The 20,205-nt window shown below is 44.9% G+C and overlaps 1 protein-coding gene across 3 annotated transcripts in view; it reads left to right on the forward strand.

Moving 5' to 3' along the window:
- Positions 1 to 20,205, forward strand: part of FOXN3 (forkhead box N3) — a 222,166-nt gene that overhangs the window by 33,480 nt on the left and 168,481 nt on the right. The gene's annotated exons all lie outside the window — the stretch shown is intronic.

Consider the following 20,205-nt stretch of genomic DNA (forward strand, 5'->3'; position numbering starts at 1 on the left):
TTCTCATGAGCATCCATGGAGAACTGCTAGAAGGAAGAGAATGAAGGACTCCTTAATTCATTTTCTTTGCTCTAGAAAACTCTGTCACATCCACTTTATAATTTAGGTGTTTATAGGCTATTTCTGTTGACTAAAGGATGTTGCAGAGGCTGGAATGAAATCAAGGTGAGGGATAAGTTTTGCATTTCACCTGACTCTCCTGTGGTAGCCACCCAGCTTTACTAGTCAGCTAAGTCTGAAATCTCCACCATCCTGATCAGGCTGAGAAAGTTAATGGGAAGCTGTGCTATGATCTAGATGAGGGATGATTATATCTGCATTAATGATGGTTCCCTGATGCTGAGGCCGACTGCAGGCTAAAGCTTTTGTATCCTCTCTTCCTTGAGTTAAATCTGCACAGGAGCAAGGTGGCAGAATGGACCTTGGCAAGTGCACATATTCTGCAGCTGAGGTCTATTTTGAGCATGCTCGTTTTAGGAAACTGATTTTTGCAGAAGTACAGAAGTTAGAGTGCCTTTAGATTTGTTCTGGGCTACATGAAGTGGAAATGTTAATAAACTGTCTTCATCAAGTGGTATTACTCTGGTATAAGTATACCCAAGGGGTGACTTTTCCCAGCTTTCCATGCAGTAAAATGCCACCTGTCTCTTGCTTCCAAAAGCCTGGGTGGGATGAGGCTGACCAGGAAATACATCTGCAATGATTGGAAAGGGCGATCAGTTCATGAAGACATCTATGAATAGTTCATAAAGACCTCTAGGAATAACATTTGACTCTCTTTGGGAAGCCGAGGATTGCTGTGAAGGGTAGATGAGGAAAAACACGTTTGGGGGAAAAAACAGTGAAAGTTGTCTTCTTGGAATCCTCTCTGATAGTTTAGAAGATTTTGGGTTGGAAAAGGCAATTTCTTCTGGGCTATGACTGAGACTAAAGAATGTACATAAAGATTTGTCTAGTGACCAAAATTTATCAGCTGCTCCCTAATTATTGAGACCTCATGATCTGTCTTTACCGAATGCAGCATGAAGGCTTGTACATTCAGATGTAATCGCAGCCACCAACCTTGGAAAAGAGATTGGGAGATTTTGTTTCCCACTAACGTCTCATCACCTTTGTCAGGCAGTCCTAAGCCTTGATTTTCAGATTATGGTAGTGAGGGCGAAATTCTAAATTAGTAAATATTTAAGCCAAACCCATACTTTAGAGTATGTGCAGATTTTGATGCAAAAGGAAAACCTGGAACAGTAATACTAGAGACTGTTTTTTCCATCCCTGTTTCAGGAGTATTCATCACTCCTGGATTTAATGTGTAATTTGTTTTCTTTCTGATATGATAAAACTCAATTTCTTAACTTTAAACATTTTTTTTCTGTATATATGTTTTTTATACATATATATGAAAAAGTATGCAGTTGTTGCACTGACATAGCTTACTGATGCACAAAATTATATACAGTCTTTGGAAAGTGGATTTTTTTTAAAGTGGGCTTTTCTATATTAAGCATTCAGCAAACATTGTAATTATTGTTGTGCGTATCCTTTAAATGCTCAGTGGAAAAAGTTGCAAACATTTTTGTTAGAACATATATTTGTCTGTAACCTGCTCAATATATCATTTATTTGCCAACTGGCTTCCTTTCAAAAATGTACTGTCAAGTAGATTTTTTTATCGTTGTGATATATTTTTTATGTTGTTGTCATACCTTAAGGGAGATCCTATAATGAAAAAAAAACCCCTTCCTTATTATCTTCTGAAAATATTTGGGAAACATAAGACTGTGCTTTTTCTATCCTAAGTATATTGGCAAAATTTTTCTTGGCTTCAGTTTGGGCATGAAAATGATTTTTTTCTCCCAAATCAAAGTAACAGTTTTGCTTGCCAATGATTACATCAACACGGTATTGTTCATTTTGCCTAGGACATACATAAACTGTAATATCTTCATGTCTGAAATTGTGCCTTTGAAATGATTTTGGATCCTCAGGATGGATTGTTAGATGGGTGGAGTTTGAGGCAAAACCAATTCATGCAAGGATAAGAATAAGCACCCGGTCGAACAGACATCTAGAAGCGTGCTGTTTACTTGCTGGCTTCCTTCTGTTTTGCCACGATGCGACCTGTGACTGTGCTTCGTCGTCTGATGATGCTGCAGACCGCTTCCACTTTGGTTGAGGTTTTGAACCTTTAAGGACACGTGTCATTGTAGATGTCCATATTTAAACACAGGACTGTGATTTGGGAGGAAAGAATGACTTGTGTACGTAAACATCCTTTAAAACGAAGTTGAGGGTTGTGTTGGTAAAGCTGAACTCGTCTCCTGGTCAGAGCCAGCCTTAGCTCTGATGTGCTGCCCTGCTGCCTGTGCCGCCGTTCGTGCTGGGGGGTACTGGGGGCTGGCGGAGGGGCTCTTCTGGGGAAACCCAGACCAAACTTAGGGTTTGTCAGAAATTTTCCCTGGTTCTCCAGCTCTGGAAATCAGCTGCTTTGGCCACTTGCCCTGGTGAACACTTAGTTTTGGCTTTTAGCTTTTCAGGTTCCTTTCTGAGAGGAGGAGCTGTGTATTTTTTACTGGAAGCCAAGTTTCCCCACTGTGTTGTCCCTCCTGCAGCAGCTCTCCAGGGCAAGGGGCTGTTCAGAGCCACAGGTGGTTAGACTGGGCGTTTTTCCCCTTTTTCTGGTTTTCTGCTTTCGCTTAAAAGGTGTAGCTGGCATCTTTTGGAAGACGTATTCTCCATTTTAAAGGGACACCGTTGTGTATGCATCATTTTATGCTTTGTGGTTCTTCAGTGCCTTCCCAGAGCACCCTCTGCAAGGGGGTGAGGGACCCACAGCAGGGAGGACAGGGCCTTCCAGCTTCTCACCCTCTTCCTGAAACAGTGTGGTGGTCTCGAGAGGGAGGCCATGGTGTTTTACAGATGCATTTAAAAATGCTTCATTTTTATCGGATATTCCCCTTAAACCGGGGAGAAAATGCAGTAGGTCAAGATAGCTAAGACTGTCTTTCTGTTGTTATGCTGGTGGGGCCTATGGGCAGGATGTCCTCGGACCCCGTGGGGACGGGCTGCGTCATGCTTTCACAGCAAGCAGCACCAGTGAGGAGGGCGTTCAGCTGCAGGTGGCAGAGAAATTCAAGGTACACAGCTCATACATAGCCAACGGGAGGAGTTTGGCAAGGACAGAGCAGTGGCTTCCTCTGTGCCCAAGGGTACAGCCATATGCCGGGGTGATTCAGGTTATTGCAGCAGGGTCGGCAAACGTGGATTTTGACCCTCCGTGGCTGCTGGGCTGGCAGGAGCACTGGCTGCTCCTCCTTGGGGACGGGGAGAGCTGCCGCCGCGGGAGTACCGGGAAGGGCAGGGAGACCAGGAGCGCAGTCCTTCCTCCGGCTGCTCCACCCCGAGCCCCCAGTGACGGCAGCAGCCGGTCGGCTCCTCGCGGCAGGCGGCGGGCGCCGTGTGCCACGCAGCTCGCTGGGGCTGAGCGCGGCGGTCAGGCCAGGCAGCCTCCTGCAGACCGGCCCCTGCAACGCGCTTGCGGGCACGGAGCGAGCGCCGGCTCCGAGGGAAGGGCGCTCCGTCCTGGGCGAGAGCCGGGGGGATCACTGCGGTCCCCATGTTGCACGTGCTTCCCTGAGTGGCTTGGCTGCTCTTGCCCTCCTTGGGGTTTTCAGCTCTGATGGGATCATGGCACGAGGTGGAATAGCTGCAGGCAAATCACTGTTATGACAGATATATTACTGCAATAAAATTATAAATTTATTGCAGTCAAGGATCTAGGCATGTGCCCATAACTTTTACTCACTCTGTGTATTGTCCCAGTTAGGTGGTATATAAACTAAAATGAGCCATAGAAGAAATGGATTATATTGCATTTACTACACCCTCCTGCTTAAAGCTTTCCATCCTGTCTCTCTCCTGCTTCCGCTGGCATTGCGAGAGGTTACTGTAACACCAAAAAACAATGGTGGCTTTTGTGTGGATTTTGACAGTAGCAAAAGCTGTCAGACATTATAGCACCTAGTCTGAAAGACATTATTTATCAGCCCCATGGCAAACCTCAGGCTCACGTTGCTCCACAGCCACATGTGTTCTAGCCCCACGTTACTGCTGCAAAAGGGAAGGTGTGTGAGCAGTGGGAAGCCCTTCTCTGGTTTTGCCGTCCGGGAGGGGAGGAGGTTTTTGGGAGGGTGGAGATGTCAGAGGCAGAAATTCATGCGCAGTTTCTAACTCCAGTCTTTTGTATGTCAGCCCTTTTCTCTCTACACACCCCTGTCTACTGAGATTAATGCTTTATTAACCTCTGCAGAGTCACCATGGAATTTATTTATTTGAACATTTTAAAAGTTTCTTCTTAACTTTGGGGTGATTGACATGGGCAGCGAGAACGTCCAGACACCTCTAGTTGAGGGAGTGTCCCGAGCTCTTGGAAAAGGAGGAATATGTGGGAGATGCTGGTTTGTCCTGTGTTTTTCTTGACTTCCTTTCCAAGCCACAGCTCCCAGAGCTTATTTATTCGCAATAGCACATGGGTAAGAGACAGGACTGAGGCCGCTGTGATATAACTCAAAGCAGAGATTGTGTCACCTGTTGCGTGTTTGAATGCAGTGTGCATGCGCTTGGCCTCGTGGTCATCACCTTGGCGTGAGGACTGTGTCTCCCGTCCCCAGTGAGGTACTGAGGCCCTGTGGCACCCTCTGAGACGTGGTCCTCACAGCCCACAGGTCCGGCAGGGGAGGAACAGTGTGTCGCACTGCGAACCAGGGGAGAGGTACAGTTTTTGAGAAAAGCTGTGTCTGGGACCCCAGCAGAGTTGGGCCTCGAATGTTGTGATATAGTTCTGTCTCTGCCCATGACCTGGGGCCTCCTGATGGATCGAACTCCCAGCCTTGCTGCTCCTCTTTGCAGCCCTTCCCCTCCTGCTTCTTTCTCTCTAGAGCTTAAACACACACTATCCTGGAGCTATGATCTTCTGATTTACATTTTTATTTTTTTTTCCTTCAGAGGTAACCAGGGCCTGAGACTCTCACATAGCGGTACTGCTTTGACAGAAGAAAAATTAGGAGTATAACAAAAATAATAACAGTTCCTGCATTTCTCTTTATCCACTTTACTCTGTAATCTGGAGTGTTTTTTGGGTTGGGCTCCTGGTTGTGTGGATCCTGCCTGCATCCTTCTGCAGCATGTCACTGCCACACTAAAACATGGGATGCTCTTTCCAGGGTTTGTGGCTTTGACTATGATCAGTGAAACCTCTTCCCTTCTACTGCCCATGCATTCTGCTTGCCTTCTTCTCTTTACCATCCATGAATCTTTTTGAAAAAGTTGTCCTCAACATCTTCAGGCCTCTGGCTTTGTCTGTGTTGCTGCCAAAAGAGTGGCCACAGCTTGTGGGGCTGCTTTAAGCCACCTTGCTCTGGTGGCAATAACAAGGTAAGCCTGGCTCACCGCACGCACCACAGTGCCTGAGAAGGTGGGTGGAGGCTGTTATGGTTAGTCTGTTCTACTGCAGCTTCATAATATCCTAAATAACATGTTTAAGACAACCCATCTGATGAGCTCCAGTCATATCTCTGAGTCAGCATCACTATGCATTTTGTTCTACTACTAGTAATCACGTTTTCAAAACCTCCAAGCGCTCTTAGCTGATTATACCAAAGTGCTTCACCCTAAATATGTGATGGCAATGTTCCCACAAGCCACCACAGTCTTTTGCCTCATGAGGTCTTGACTCAGCCGGGCCAGCCCGTGGCGGATTCCATATTTATCTAGAGACTGGCGCGTTCATTAGCCAGCAGTTTTCACAGTAACGACTTCGTAATAACTTCACAATATCAACCAGGGTTCATGCAGACAGATTCCTCGGCTTATCCCACCAGTTCATCTGCTCTGGCACCCTGTGCATATCTGTTCAGGCTGCCAGGGGTCTGACTTCATACCATCAATTCGCATACCTGGAGATTGTGCTTTCTTTCCAATTTGTCCGCATGGAATATGTCCTTTTTATTTTGCATTCTAGAGCTGTTAATTACTCTCAACAAGTCCCTTTCACACTTTGAAAATGCTGTGGCAATTTCAATTTGAATCGCCTTCTCTGAGGCTTCTGTTTAGATGAGTGCACCTGCTCTAGAGTCCCAGTGGTAATTGGGCTGTAGTAGTTAGGATCCTTTAAATGCACTTAAGGTACCACGAGCTTTAAGAATTGATAATGACACAATCTGGCATCTCGGTACCAGTTTTGTGCTGTCTCAGAGCTGAGCATTTTAATTGCATTGTTTTGCCATTCATGAAGATTACAAATATTAGCACATTGTAGAACTTGGACATTTTATTAAATGCTTCCCTCTGATCACATTACCTTTTTTGCAGGTCTGGGTCCTGCACTGTTTGCTAAGTTCCTACTCTGCCAAACCCCTGTTGAGTTCAGTGGGAGTTTTGCCAGAACAAGGCCCTAAAAAGGAAGTGTGGCTCATTTGAGCGGCTGTGCTCATTTGTGTACCAACCCAGGCTCATGTTTAAAAGATATTAAACAAAAATACTAAAGAACCTTGTCTTGTCCTTGCCCAGGGCAAACCTTTAATCTGAAACTGGTCCACCAAGTTAAAGATGGCATTTCCTCTGGTTCATATGTTATGTGGTGTTTCATATTTTTGATATGATGAATAGATCATGGCCAGTTTAAGCTTAAAAAGTTCTCCGTGGCACTAGTTCCCCTCTAGGGATAGAGAGAGAAAAAAAGGAGAAAACTCCTAGGCATCTCTTGTAATACAGTAGTGAGAGGTATACAGCCTGTAGCCTACTGCTGCACTCAGAATGTAAAATTTCCAAAACTACGAGTTGTAAGTGTGATAATGAACTGAAGTAAATACGGTTCAATTTGGTATGAATCATTCTTTGGGGGTTTAGTTGGACTCAGATGAACTGGCGTTGTTGCTGCATGAGAATAAAGTTGTTGCAGAATTAGAAAGACGCTGTTGCTCTGTAAATCAGAGCTACAGCATCCGAGTGGCTCCAGGGAAACCCCGGGGTGATGGAGGGTTCCCAAGGACGGATCCTGGGAGGCGAAGGAGTCAAGAACTCCCACAAGGCCCCCGAGTCCAGGAATTCACCTGCACATACTGGACTCCATCGCCACTATTTGAATCACTATAAAATGAACTCTGTGAGACTAAAATTATCACAGTGAGATGGAAGGCCTGATTTTCCTTCACCCTAAACTCTCTCCAGGTTTTTCAGGCAGTGTAAAAGGGGCATGAGATAATGGTAATGGGAACAGGTATATTGGGACATTATAGCAAATGGAAACAAGCATTTTATGCTCTTCCTTCTAACAGGAATTTGTGATCCCGAAACAGAACCACCAATGGCTCAGGCAACTCACTGTGTCCAGTCGAGGACAGTACTTTCCTGAAGAAAGTGAGGACTTTCTGGCTTCATGTGAGATGAAGAGTTAGAGTGATATTCTAACTTGGTGTTTTTAATAGCATAGCACTGAGTGCTGTACAAAGAACTTCAAAATACAGACTGTACTATAATGGAAAGAAGAGAAATTGCATATCACCCTTTTTAAAGCTAAGATCGTGATTATGGAATGAGGTTCTTATCCTGATGCAAGCAGATTTATGTAAGTGATTCTTATTGATGCCAGTGGGAATTACTCAGAGAGATACAAGTGCATCACAATAAGAAATGTGTCTTGGCAGTTCACTATTAATATTTGAAGATAGTACAAGCAGAGTTTCCTTTGCGATGAGTCAAGAAGGCAAAAACCAGTTCGGAAAGAAGAATTGGTGTTATTTTGGTCTTCTCATCGGTTATAGGAAGGTGAACCATTCGTACTTACAGGCCCTCAAAAATAAGTAGTTTTCGTACATGTAGGGTATCTTAACTGTTCCCATGATCATATCTGCAGATGCTTAACTACTGTCTGCTGGTTATTGATAGGCAACAGCCTCTGTTTTTAGGTGCTGCTGATAATCTCTGCTGACCCGTTCAGTCCCAGGGCTTTGTTCCTGTCATTCACCAAGGGACAGGAAAGGTTGGTCCCATTCTGCTAGCAGTTACATCCACTAATAAAATGGGACAGGGAGACTGCAGGCAGAAAGAAGAGGCATAAGCAAAATCAGAATTTGTGATTTTAGTCTAGTGAAATATCTCAAAGAGCTTGCTTCTTTTGAAGTGGCCATTGAAGTGGGTAGAAAGCACCGTGTATGTATGTGAGATATAAAAGCAGGCAGACATTGACCTCTACTTGATGTTTCCGAGTTAGTCGTTACTCCTGTGTTCACTTTGTATCAGTAACAAACTTTCAAGTTGGTTTCTTCAGATTTTGGCTTTTCCGTGCTGTTTTTTTTGTTTGTTTTTTGGGTTTTTTTTGGCTAAAGTTTGTGCAAAGTGGGAATCTTAAAATCTGCATTCTAGCAGTATGCATTATTTAGCTATAGGTCCTGTCCTGTATGGTCCCAAATATTGCCATGCAGCCTTCCATTCACCCTCCTCCTCTGGGCAGCAGGGTTCACACAGTGTGTCTCGTCTCTGGTCTCAGCAAGTTACTGCATCACTTGCCCCATTCTTGTAATGCCTGTGACTAATTGCTGCCATGCTGCTTTAACTAACTAACTTTATTATTATTAAGACTTTATTATTCTTAAGACTATTACCTAAATAATTTCTTAGGAAAACCCATTTCACTTAAATGAGAGGAAGTAGAATTTACCTCTCCTAACAGCTTTGGAGCGAAGAGGACATGGTGATGTGGTGTCCCAGCAATCCCAGTGGCTTAGAAGAAGGTTCACCAAAACAGATGAATCTCACCTCCCATGCAGCAGATGATAAATGCCAGAGCTAACTTTGATAGACGGATAATCCCTGGTGACAGCCCATCCCAAAATCAAAAGTTCCCCACTGAGAAAGTCTTTGCCTGTAGCTGGGCAAGTTAAATTTTATTAGTTTTCATGTTTCTAGCCAATACGCTGGTAGAGTAGAAGTCAGTCCCATAGATAGCAGGGTGCAAACCTGTGATCTCTGTAATCCAACAGAAATAAAAGAACACTTAAATAAATGGCCTCTTTGATGGCTAGTATTCTGAGCAGATAAGGATTTCATCCTGCAATGTCTGTAGGCAGATACCAGAGTTCATAATTCACTGTTTAAGGATTGATCCTTTGTTTCACTTTTTTTTGCATTCCGACTTGGTGAAGTATTTTAACTGCATAAAAATTATATGGGAAAACGAAGAACTTAGTCACTTAATGGTTACACAGATTCAGGTCAGCAAATAATTAGGTGTTGAAAACCATGGGCCTAGGAATGTCCAGTTGCTTGCTTAATAAAAACATTTTATTGGGCAATAAAAAAAAAAGAAATTCTTGAATGTTCACTGCTTTTCTGTTGTGAAAGTACAACCAGATGAACATGGGAATCAAGTAAAGGTACACATACGTCTTCCCTACCCTGCTACCTGGCAACAGTTGCACTATATTTCACAAAAACGTAAAAGGCTTCTTACCACTGCCATCATCTCTGCTGCTTAACAACTGTTAGTACCAAAGTACCTACTGGGCTCAGCTAAGTACACCAGGCTCCTAAGGCCAGAGCAGCTTTTATACTACTCTGCTAGTTAAACTGGCTGAAATCAGATCTAATTATGGAATTGGTATGGCTGCAGGACTTGCTGAGGCTCGGTTCCCTCCAGAACGCAGACGCAGATCGGTTGGGCTGGCAGCAATAGCTGGGGGACACAGCTGATGAGCGCCAGAGAGAGAACCCAGGCAGAGGAGCTGGGTTGTTTAAAAGGGAAAAAGATATTTTTATTCCAACAGCTAAAACCCTTTTGTATTTTGGTTTCTGTTAACAGCTATTTATCCAAAACATTTGGGAGAAAAGCTGTCTCTTTATTAAATATTTAACAACCTTGCCTTCAGCTGTGGGCTGAGAAAGCTCCCAATCCACATGTGAGTCACCAAGAACTCCTCCAACAAAAATAGGGGAAGTCAAGACTTGAGATTGCTACAGGAAGGAAAAATGTTTGCTGATTTGGAAAAAGCCCAGAATGTTTCACATCTCGTGTATATCATAAAATGAGCACAACAGTCGTTCTGTCACATATGTACTCCTAGAGTCCCAGGTTCTAGGTGGAGAAGACCTCAATATGCAAGGTGGCATGACATCCCATGCAATGCAGACAAGTAACGCACCCAGTAACTGGTCTTTTAAAAGGTGCTTGGATTTGTATCCTGATGTGACAGAGATCACAAGATGTAGGTTCACTGCTTCCTTTGGTTGTTTGTTCCACTGGTAAATTATTGTTAGTTTTAATCGTAATAAATCATTGTTAGTGTCAATTGTAATCAGCTTTAAGTTATCACTTCCAGCCATCAGTTTATATGCATTTCTCTGCAAAGCAATGAAATCTATGTTTTGAAGGTACCCTGCTGTCACAAGAGGACAGCCTGGGACTAGACCTCAGAAAGCAGGATCGTGAACATGTACTTTCTGAAATCAGTGTCAATTCCTAGAGTGGCTACAATAGTGTGAGGTAAGACACTTGTGGACAAGCATGGCTGTTTTCATCTGTCTGAATGTCGAATTAATTCTCTGGTTAATTTGCCTTCCACCAAACTTGGTTTTTGGTTACTGTGATTCTCTGGTTAATATGATGAAAGTCTAAGCACTGATCAGTTCTGTTAGTTCCAGTACATTTTCTGTCCTTCTTGATCTACTCCTTTAAACAAATAGTAATTATTGGTCCTTCTGTTGCTGACAATTCAGTATTGCCATTTGATTAATAAAGGAGGCCAAGACCCTGAGTGTGATTAAAAAAAAAAAAAGATTGTGTGATAACAGATCATTTGATAACAGTGATTTATGATAAAACAGATCATGCAATAACAAAAAAGGGTGAGAGGTAAAGTCTAAGCTAATGACATTCCTATTGGTGAGCACTGTTATGTACTGCGCATACAGTACATATGCATGGTGGTTGTAATCAGATCAGCTATTCCCTTTGGCCAGATTATTCTTTCAAAATCCAAATTAATTTATCTGCTGCAAAGATAGATGGCAATCTCCTCCCCACAACCATTTACAAAGACATCTCCAGCAGTGGTTTTATGCCTCTTACCACTGTGGACTGCTTCAAAAATTTTGGTGGCAATGCGGATTGCTTTTACAGTACATGTAAACCTACTGACAATGGGTTTACTTTCCCTCATTACCCTTTACAGATACCTAAAAAGTAGTTCACAGAATGTAACAGTAGTTTCATTGGTTGAAAACCGTTAGTCTGTGATACAGGTAGTTTTTGTGCACTCTGAAATCGCTTGTATAGGATAGACAAGGATATAAAACCCATTTTTATGATATATGCTCTGAGTACTCTTTAACAACTTCTTGTAGTTCATGGGCCTGATTGTGGTTTCAAAGTAGTTTTTATATACTGGTTTGTGATGAGCTTATTCCTGATTTAAGACTATGAAAGTAAGATACACTTTTTTTAGCTGTTGAGATTAGAAATATAAACCTTACAGTCTCCACCATATGCTGTTTATTTGAAGGTACAGAGGTAACTCTAGTAATGTCTGTCGATAACAGGTCACTGATTAGGAACACTAATTGACCAACACATTCTGGGGCAAATCACTTGGCTCCTTTGCTCCTTTGCTCCTTTGACCTACACCCTCTTCAGCAGATGGGACCTTGATGACTACCTCATTGCTTGATGCTCAATAGCTAAAGTTAATGGATGTGACTCCACAGTTTGCCTGTACTGTGCTCCCTTTTCTGGGCAGAGTGAATGAGATGATTGCTTAAAGTCAGTGAGGTTTTGAACATGAAAGTATTAAAGACAGAGAGCAGTCAGATACCACATTGATGGCATCCTACAAATACGCAGAGATAAGACGGGTAGAAGACAGTTTGTACCAGCATGATGGAGAACATAAGTCCCTTTAAAAAACTGTTTACCTGGCTGTGCCACGTTGTTTACATGGATAGACACATGTGTGAGGACTTCTCATTGGGAAGAGCTGGTATGGGCATTCGCCTCTGAGCTGACTGGTAAAGCTGCCAACCTCACTCCCTGTCTGTTGGTCAAATTGCCTAGTACAGCAATTGTCAGCTTCTTTGATGAAAGGCTGGTTCATGTATCAGGTTGCGGAGCATTACGGGTAAGGGATTGGATTTGCAGTGTAATCTTCCAGTAACATTCCTCCTGATCCAGAGACCGTGCCTTATAGAAGGGCTCTTTTCTCCCTGACACTGTGGTGTCCTGGTAAGAGATGACTGTCTTCCACCTCCATTTGGTGATAGTTAGGCTGCTTCTGACCCGATGTTCATGAAGGTCGCAGCTGCACTGGGCAAAATTAGTTCTGTGCAGGACAGTTAAGTAAATTGGATTTTCTCAGTTGTAGCTGATTCGATTTCATCTGGGCTCTTCTTGCAAGGACATTTAAAGTCCATTCCCCTCTACCCCCCACCGCCATTCTATGGGAGAAGACTAAAAGAGAGATCTTCCTGCCTGGGCTCTGATTCTGCTTTGTGCCCTATCCCCACATCTTTCCAAGGGAAAGTTTCCCATCAGAGGCTGGGGCAGGCTCGGAAGTTGCTCTGCAGCCCCAGACTGTGTTTCGTTCCACCACAAAGGTTGGAGGGCTGGCAAGGATGGTCCTCGGCAACTCTTCCCACTCGCCAATTGACTGTGGCTTTGCACTGTTTGCTTTGGATCCAAGACCTTGTGGGGAGCCATCTGCTGATTCCTGGTAATGTTGCTGGAGATGCATCTTTTCAGTCCAGCTTTTTCTTGTTGTGGCTGACTGTCACTGCAGATTTTAGAGGCCTGATGGAGCCAGTTCATTTGGGTCAAAAGGCAGGCAAAGCCCATGACTTCTAATCAGGCAAAACTTCTGCTGAAGGCAGTGAAAGCTTCCCATGAGTAACAGATTTGGTCTAGTAAGTCCAGCAACTAGAAAATGTGTTAGATATCCATCTGTCCTGGCAAAACATGACATATTATTCTGATTGAGAAGCACGTTCATTGTGAGCATGATAATAGTTAAGAGGGAGAGTGACTTCCATCCAGACACATTTTACTTAAATGACTTCACCAGCAGCATGTAATTACAGTTGAGGTCTGTCTGCTGGTGTGTTATTCTGCATGCAGAAAGCAATCACTGATGGAAAAAGTCTCTCTTTTTCAGGCATCTTCCTTGTTGAGCTCCCTTTTGTTCTCCCTTTAGTGGTGGAACCTGTAGTGTGCAGCAGTCGCTACCTGGTGCCTTTGGGAAGTGATACTGGAGTTGGTGGCAAACAATAAAAGGAGGGAGGGCCATGTGATACCAGTTAGGGCCTCTGTGGTTCCAGTTCAGCTCTGCAGCACAAATTGGGAAAGTTCACAGGGAGATTTGTCAGAGGGCCTGGGCCAGGGAGTGCAGCGTGTAAAGGTGATACTTCCTTCTTCACAAAGTCACCTTCAGCCTGTATCAAAAATCCATGCCATTTGGGGCTATATGGAAAAAGGGATATGACTATAATTAAAGTGATAGAGAGCTACTGTAGAGTATGTTCCCTCCTCCCCAAAACTGTGACTGATGCAGAGTTAAAAGTAGATGGGACTTAATTGCTCCCAGAGCTCCCCATCTCTCCTCTAGATTGCACAGCTGAGCACGCACACCACTGGCACACCGCCGGCTCCCGCGGAGCTGTGCTTGCTTGGGGAGTCCGAAAGATGGCAGAGAGCAGGTATGCTCCCTGCACTGGCATGCCTCATCACTGGGCTCCCCATTTCTGCAGTCCTCCAGCCTTTCACGTCATTTGCCAAACTGAGGTTGTGCAATTTTTCCTTATGAACTTGCTGAAGTTTGTTTGGACCAAAGTTCAGTTTGCACACATGATCTCCTTGTAATCTGTGGAGATTTCTGTCTGTAGCAAGGCAAAATGGTAACAGGGATTTCCCAGACTTCTCAAACGTCTCTGCCTAAGTCTGAGTCTCTTTGCAATCAGAAACAGCTTGAAAATCTGTAGCTCCATCCAAGGGTCTCAGCACACTTTGCAAAATGACTGTTACTTTCTACTAGGGTGGAGGGCGACACTGGTGCAGTTCCGGTCAGTGCTGTTTTATGGACACCTAGGCAAGCAAGGGGAGGACACCTGAGAGCCTCCGAGCAGCTGGAGCCGGGTAGGACCGTTGCGGCGGTCGCTGTAGCACCTCCTGGGAAGAGCGGAAGGACCCTTGTGCATCTGTCTGGCACGAGGCCAGTCTTCAGCCTGCTGGGGACAGCACTGTCCTCTTACTGGTTGCACCTGGATGTGAGGGGAGCGCAGGAGCTGGCACTTCGGATACCACCTGGAGAGGCCGTTGTGGGGTCCGGCGCTCTCTGGAGCAGCCGATGAGCCCTGCAGGGGCCGCCGGGCTGTTTGCGGGAGACGTGCCCCGCGTCTCCTCCGCCACCCTCACAGAGCTGAGGGGGGCCGGGGTGGTGGCCTGCCATTTTGGGGGGTATCTGACAGGTTTCGCTAGAGCAGCGGTCTCGCCATGCTTTAACGAGGGGTAGGTTCAGGTGTTGCTGTATGCGTTCAGGGCGTCATTTGATAACCTGGGGAGGGGGGAAGAAATAAAAGCGGGAGACGAGGATGGGCAGAGGAGCACCGGGCCCCGGCCGGCTGGTGTGGCAGGGACCTGCGGCCCCCAGCGTGCCCGTCCCCACGGCGCGAAGGCGGAGGAAGGCGGTCGCTTGGATTTCGTTGATTCGGTCAAGGCGATCGAATGCAGGAGAATTTGCCTGAATGGGGAGGGAGGAAGCACCCTTCCAGGCACGTCTTCACAGCACGCTGGGCCACCCGGAGCGTTGGGCTTCCTAGCATAGAGACTGCACAGAGCTGTCCTAGCACAAGAGCTTGTCGCCTGGTGAATCTTCACGTACTTCAGACCGTACAGCAACTAATGCTTTAATGTCTTAACATGGAAACAGTTGCAAAAGAGAAGTATCAGGTCAACAGATCATAAATGCCGTCAAACCACAGTTTTGCATTCCCTTTTCTTTTCTAAAAGTTTTTGAAAATATCTTTTTTCTGTACCGCACCAAAAACGTGCAATGACCCTGGTTTGTCTTGGACGCTTTCTATTACTTTTTATTGGCACCTGTCTTTATGCTATGACAGTATGTCGTGTACTTGAATATAGATATAATTATTCCTTCAGGGTTTGGGTTTTTTAGATGAAGTGTATTTGGGAAAGATGTTAGTGACTGAAGAAAAGTTAATGTATAGCATGTAAATATATAGTTATTGGAAACATTGGTGTCTTTTGCATCTGAATTATAGAATATGGCTCAGGTGTGCACATTTTAGCTTTTCCGGTTGGACAATATTCTGTTAGGGATATGAAGTACTGACAGTTCTTTTCTATGTACTCTTTTAATGTCAAAAATGTGTCACATGTGGTATTAATTGGTGGAAAATTGTGCCTCTAATTTACCAATCTGATTGTCTAGGAAAATGGAAAAGAGTGTAATGTAATGAATGAATGCCTATTAATCTTTTAAATTTGTCTGTTTACCACCAGCTACTATCCACTGAAATGGATTGTTAAGTGCTGCATCCTAAATAGCCTTTCTGAAATCCATGTGCTGTTATTTGGGGAGAGGAATTATCATCCGCGAGGGCTGCAGCCGATCTATTATGGACTTGCTAATGAGGAGGTCTGGGCGCATTAGAGACATCCTGGGAGAGTGGCCACACCACCGCCAGGAGAAGTCCTGGGGCCCGGCGGCCGTGGGGCCGGGCTCGTGCGGTGCTGTTACCTCCCGGGGACGCGGCGGCGCAGCCTCCCCGCTCGCGGGTGCATGCGGGTCCTGTCCTCCGCTGTCTTCCCGCGGGGAGAGGTGGAAGCCCCAGGCCCCCATCTCACGGCCGTCCCCCCGCTGGGGCTGTGTGCGCAGTGACTGCTCCGCGGGGGTTTCCTTGGCCAGGGCATAGGCTGCCACTTTGCTGATTGCAGAGGTGAACACGTGTGCTTGTCCTCTGTAACCATCTTAATTCTGATTAATTAAAATTCCCTATTTCCAGTGACATGGGTGAGCGGTTGGTTGTTGTCATTGCTGTAAGTAGAGTCAGGCACTAGACCTGTAGGAAGAGATTTGTGTCTTCTGCCTCGTGTCCCTGTTCCCTAGAAACCTTGGGCACCTTCAAGCAATCCCAGGGACTCCCTGGCCATCCGGAGAAGGCTGCATCTTAATGGTGTTTCTTCCAACATTTTGCTTTCACCATGTGTAAGCTTAAAATGCATGTTTTCTTGCCACAGATTTGGAAGTAAAATAGACCAGCATCTGCTTAAACACATAAATTTTTCAGACTTGCAGGAAGAGGAACATAGGTAAAAGAATAGGTTGTTCTTTCTAATTTTGCAAATGAAAAATTTTATGTCGCAGGTAACTTGTGGATCAAATTCAAACTGCCATTGCACTTTAGCAACACACTGTCGCTTCTCGATTCTATGAATCTCGTTTTTACTAAGAAGTGTAGCTAGTGTGTTTTCAGCCAAAACATAGGTGGAGCAAAGGAAGGGAGCTGAAATATTGTTATTTGGCTTTAGTACATGTATGGTGACAAGCCCAGTAGCTTTGCTATCAAAAGACTCCACTATATTTGTGAAAATAAGTTTTGCAAGGATCAACTACAAGGTGCTTATTTTAGTAGCAAAAAGCCCCTGAAATATGCCAACTCTTGAATAAGCTGATTCTGAAAACTGACATATTCAGTATGATTATTCTAGTATAAACCATCTGTCAGTAGTGTATCCAAATATTTATGTATTTTTATTATTGTAACTGTTATGAGGATACTGAAGTTCATAAATCATTTCATAGGCAGCAATCATTTTATTACTCTTTCATGTTTTAATATAACACTTTGCATGTACGCGTTCAGGCTATACAGAGGGAGCAGCGTCACAGAGTGGTTATGCAACTGCCGTGCTTCATAAAAAAAGTCTGTGGCAAAGAGCTGTCTAGAGCCCCCGTCCCTTCAGTGGGTTGTGCTAGCGCCCGTGTGTTTAATCTCATTGAGTTTCAGACCATGTTGCACTTTTGTTCAGCTCCGTCCTGCCTTGTGAAGTGACTATACTTGTACTGGCAAATGGAATAATATGACTAATTATGTTTAATACAGATAATGTTGTCTTATAATCAAAATGAAGAGTGGATTTCAAACAGATCCTTAAAGGGCACCAGGCATAAAATCGACACTGTGTTTATTACCAGTAGCATCACTGAAGTGGTAACAGCTGTTCAGCTCCCTCAAGTACTGCCCCTTTGCAGGGAAACGACGAGTTTTCCAGAAGGAGGACTAAGCTCATCGGAAGTGCATTATTGCTGATAATAGTAATTAGTTCAGATGATCAGTAGAGCTCAAAATGTTTTATAAAACATTATTATCCTGATTTTACAAATCTGAAAACCGGGGCACAGAGAGGTGAAACAACGGAGCGGACACTCTGAGGAGTCACTGCCAGACCCGGGGATGACGTGGGGCCGGGCTCTGCCCCCTCCTTGGACCATGCTGCTCTCTCCAGCTGACTCCGAAAGTACATTGATGTCCCCTCCATGCCTCGGCCTTCATTTGCACAAATGTTGGCAAAGACACTTCAATAGATGGTGAGATGCACTGATGTGAAAGCCGATTTTGGAGTTACATTTCTGAAAAGCCATTTTTAAGTTTAAAAAAACCCCAAAAGCGCAAGCCATAAAGGTTTACAGGGCTCCTCTGTGAGAGACTCTTATTTTGCTGTGTACATTTGTTTTCTCTTGCTTATTAAAGGGATAAAGTGCAGTCTAGGTTTCAGAGAGGGATGGCTGATTAATCTGTCTGCCAGGTACATATGGAAATAAATTAGCAAATGGTGCATCTGGGATTAAACTACTGCAGAGATGATAAATTATTGCCATCTTCCATGGCTGTATTACTGAAGCTTCAGTAGGTTCCCAGTATTTAGTTACTTACTATTCACATGGTATCACCGTGGTTATGGAATGGAAAGTCTCTACATTTGAAGCAATTTTCTATGATATGCTAGCTTGAGAGCAGATCTGGCCAGACCTATAAGTATATACGGTATACTTATATTAAGTGTAAGTGAGGAGATTGACTTGCACATTCAGTCTTCCCGCTCTAAATGAAATCCTGCTGGTTTCCGAGGGGCCGGGCTGTGTGTTTCCGCGGGCAGCCAGGCACACAGAGAGAGGACACGTGAGTGCTGGCCGACGCGTTGCGCATCTCCAGGCCGGATCGGTCATGGGGATATCATGCCATGAGTGTCGCAGACTTCTCTGGGAACCCCTTGCAGGGGTCTCGTCCCTCCTCCGGGCAGAGTGCACCTGTTGTGCCCTCATTCCCTGCATGGGTGCTTGCTCAGGGCTGGAAGTCCGCAGGGATGGAGGTGCAGGGGTCCAGCTGTGTGCGCTGGCTGCGGTGGTGTGTCCCACAAGCACAGCTGTGCTGCTTTCCAGACCAGCCTGGTTCCACCAGCACACTCTGACAGTTTCGTTATGACCTGGAACCCATGATATTAAACCTCCCTGGAGCCAGGTGAAGCCAGCGGGCACAGACTGTGTGATGCCTTTCCCATTCCCAGATTGGGAGAAGGTGAGAGCACTATGCGGGGACTGTTCTGCAAGAGGTTTTCCTTTATCTGCCCGGCCCACCCCATTATCCTAAATAATGGTGAATTGTCTGTGCTAGCGTGAAGTCGTCAGAGCTTGGAGGTGAACTCCTCTGGACTGAGGCTGTCCTCATGGCTAGACCCAGGTGTGGGTCTGGATTGCACAACTCCAGCTTTTCTCCGTGGTCAAAACAGATGAAACACCATTGGGGGCAGCTGGGTTTACACTGAACCTTGATCAGGACATCTCAGCTTTAATGCTTGTGTCACTGCTTCTACTGCCTTTTACATGCCACTTTAAACTGATCTCCGACTGATCAGTTGACAGCTGAGGGACACCAGAGATGGCCAGAATGGGAAACACATGAGGAGTAAGTGTGAAATCACACACGTGGTGCTCCTGGGGGTCTAGAGGAAAAAGCATAGTGTAAGCATTGTCATCAAATTTTCTGCATTATAATATTTAGCAAGATTCTGGCTGTGTCCACAGTGCTCATTAGGAATTAGCTCTCTGTTGGTCATCTAGACTGTAATGTCTTCCCTGTCCACATACTTGGGTTTCATTTCAGGAGAAACCTGGACATATGTGGAGACAGTACATATCCATGTCTCACCTGCTATGCAGTCAGAATATGACGAGAGGCTTTCTCAGAGACTAGGACTGTAGGTCCCATCACAGGTTGAATGTGCCGCATGAGTTTTACTTAGTGCCTCTCTCTTAATTGGGGCTGCCATATTTCATGTTCTTTTTCTAGTGTCATCTTGCAGGGTGAACATGTTTCCTGTGGTTAAAATACAGATTTAAGACTGATCTAAGATTTTATTTCATTATGTTGCTAGTCATGAGCTTTACAAGTGGGTTGAAGTTATCTTTTTATAAAGATGTAATATACAGCAATTTTAATCTTACGAGGTGAAATCTTATGTCTTACAACCTGTTTAAAGTACATGACAGTTTTTGTGAGATACTTGGTGTTTATAAGGAAAAAATTGGTAGCTGTGCTTGCTAGGCCAAGAGATGTTTCTTACCTAGACAAATATGATTTATGGTAGCAATGCAGCTTAACAAAAGTTCTTGTTCCGATTTCTTTATTTTCTGCGGTCTTTACTTGGGCTCTAAACACTTGCTCTGGGTTCACATTTTCCTAGGATGGGAGTTGAGGGAATAAAGCAACTCTACAACTGGTCACAAAGAAATGGAGGAGAGGGCAAGTGGGAGCAGTGATAAAAACAGTTAAATTTGAGTGGCGAATGCCTGGGGTGGGAAGAAGAATCGAGTTTTACCTGACATGCCTTCTGTTTAAAAGCTTGTCTCTTAATTTGAGAGCACGCTGGAGGAGTAGCTCAGCTCTCCTCGGGCAGGTTGGCAGCACGCAGCAGATGCGGCACGGGGGGTCGGAGCCTGTGGAGCCCAGCGAGCCACAGGAGCTGAGGGGCCGGCAAAGCTTCAGCCAGGCTGGCTGTCCCACCATGAGCCAGGCTGGCCACCCCACACACACGTGGGCCAAGTCCACCATATTTTCAGGCTTGGGAAGGTGCAGGAGTTTGGCTGGAGT

The sequence above is a fragment of the Dromaius novaehollandiae genome, chromosome 5 (genome assembly GCF_036370855.1).
Source record: "Dromaius novaehollandiae isolate bDroNov1 chromosome 5, bDroNov1.hap1, whole genome shotgun sequence".
Lineage (NCBI taxonomy): Eukaryota > Metazoa > Chordata > Aves > Casuariiformes > Dromaiidae > Dromaius > Dromaius novaehollandiae.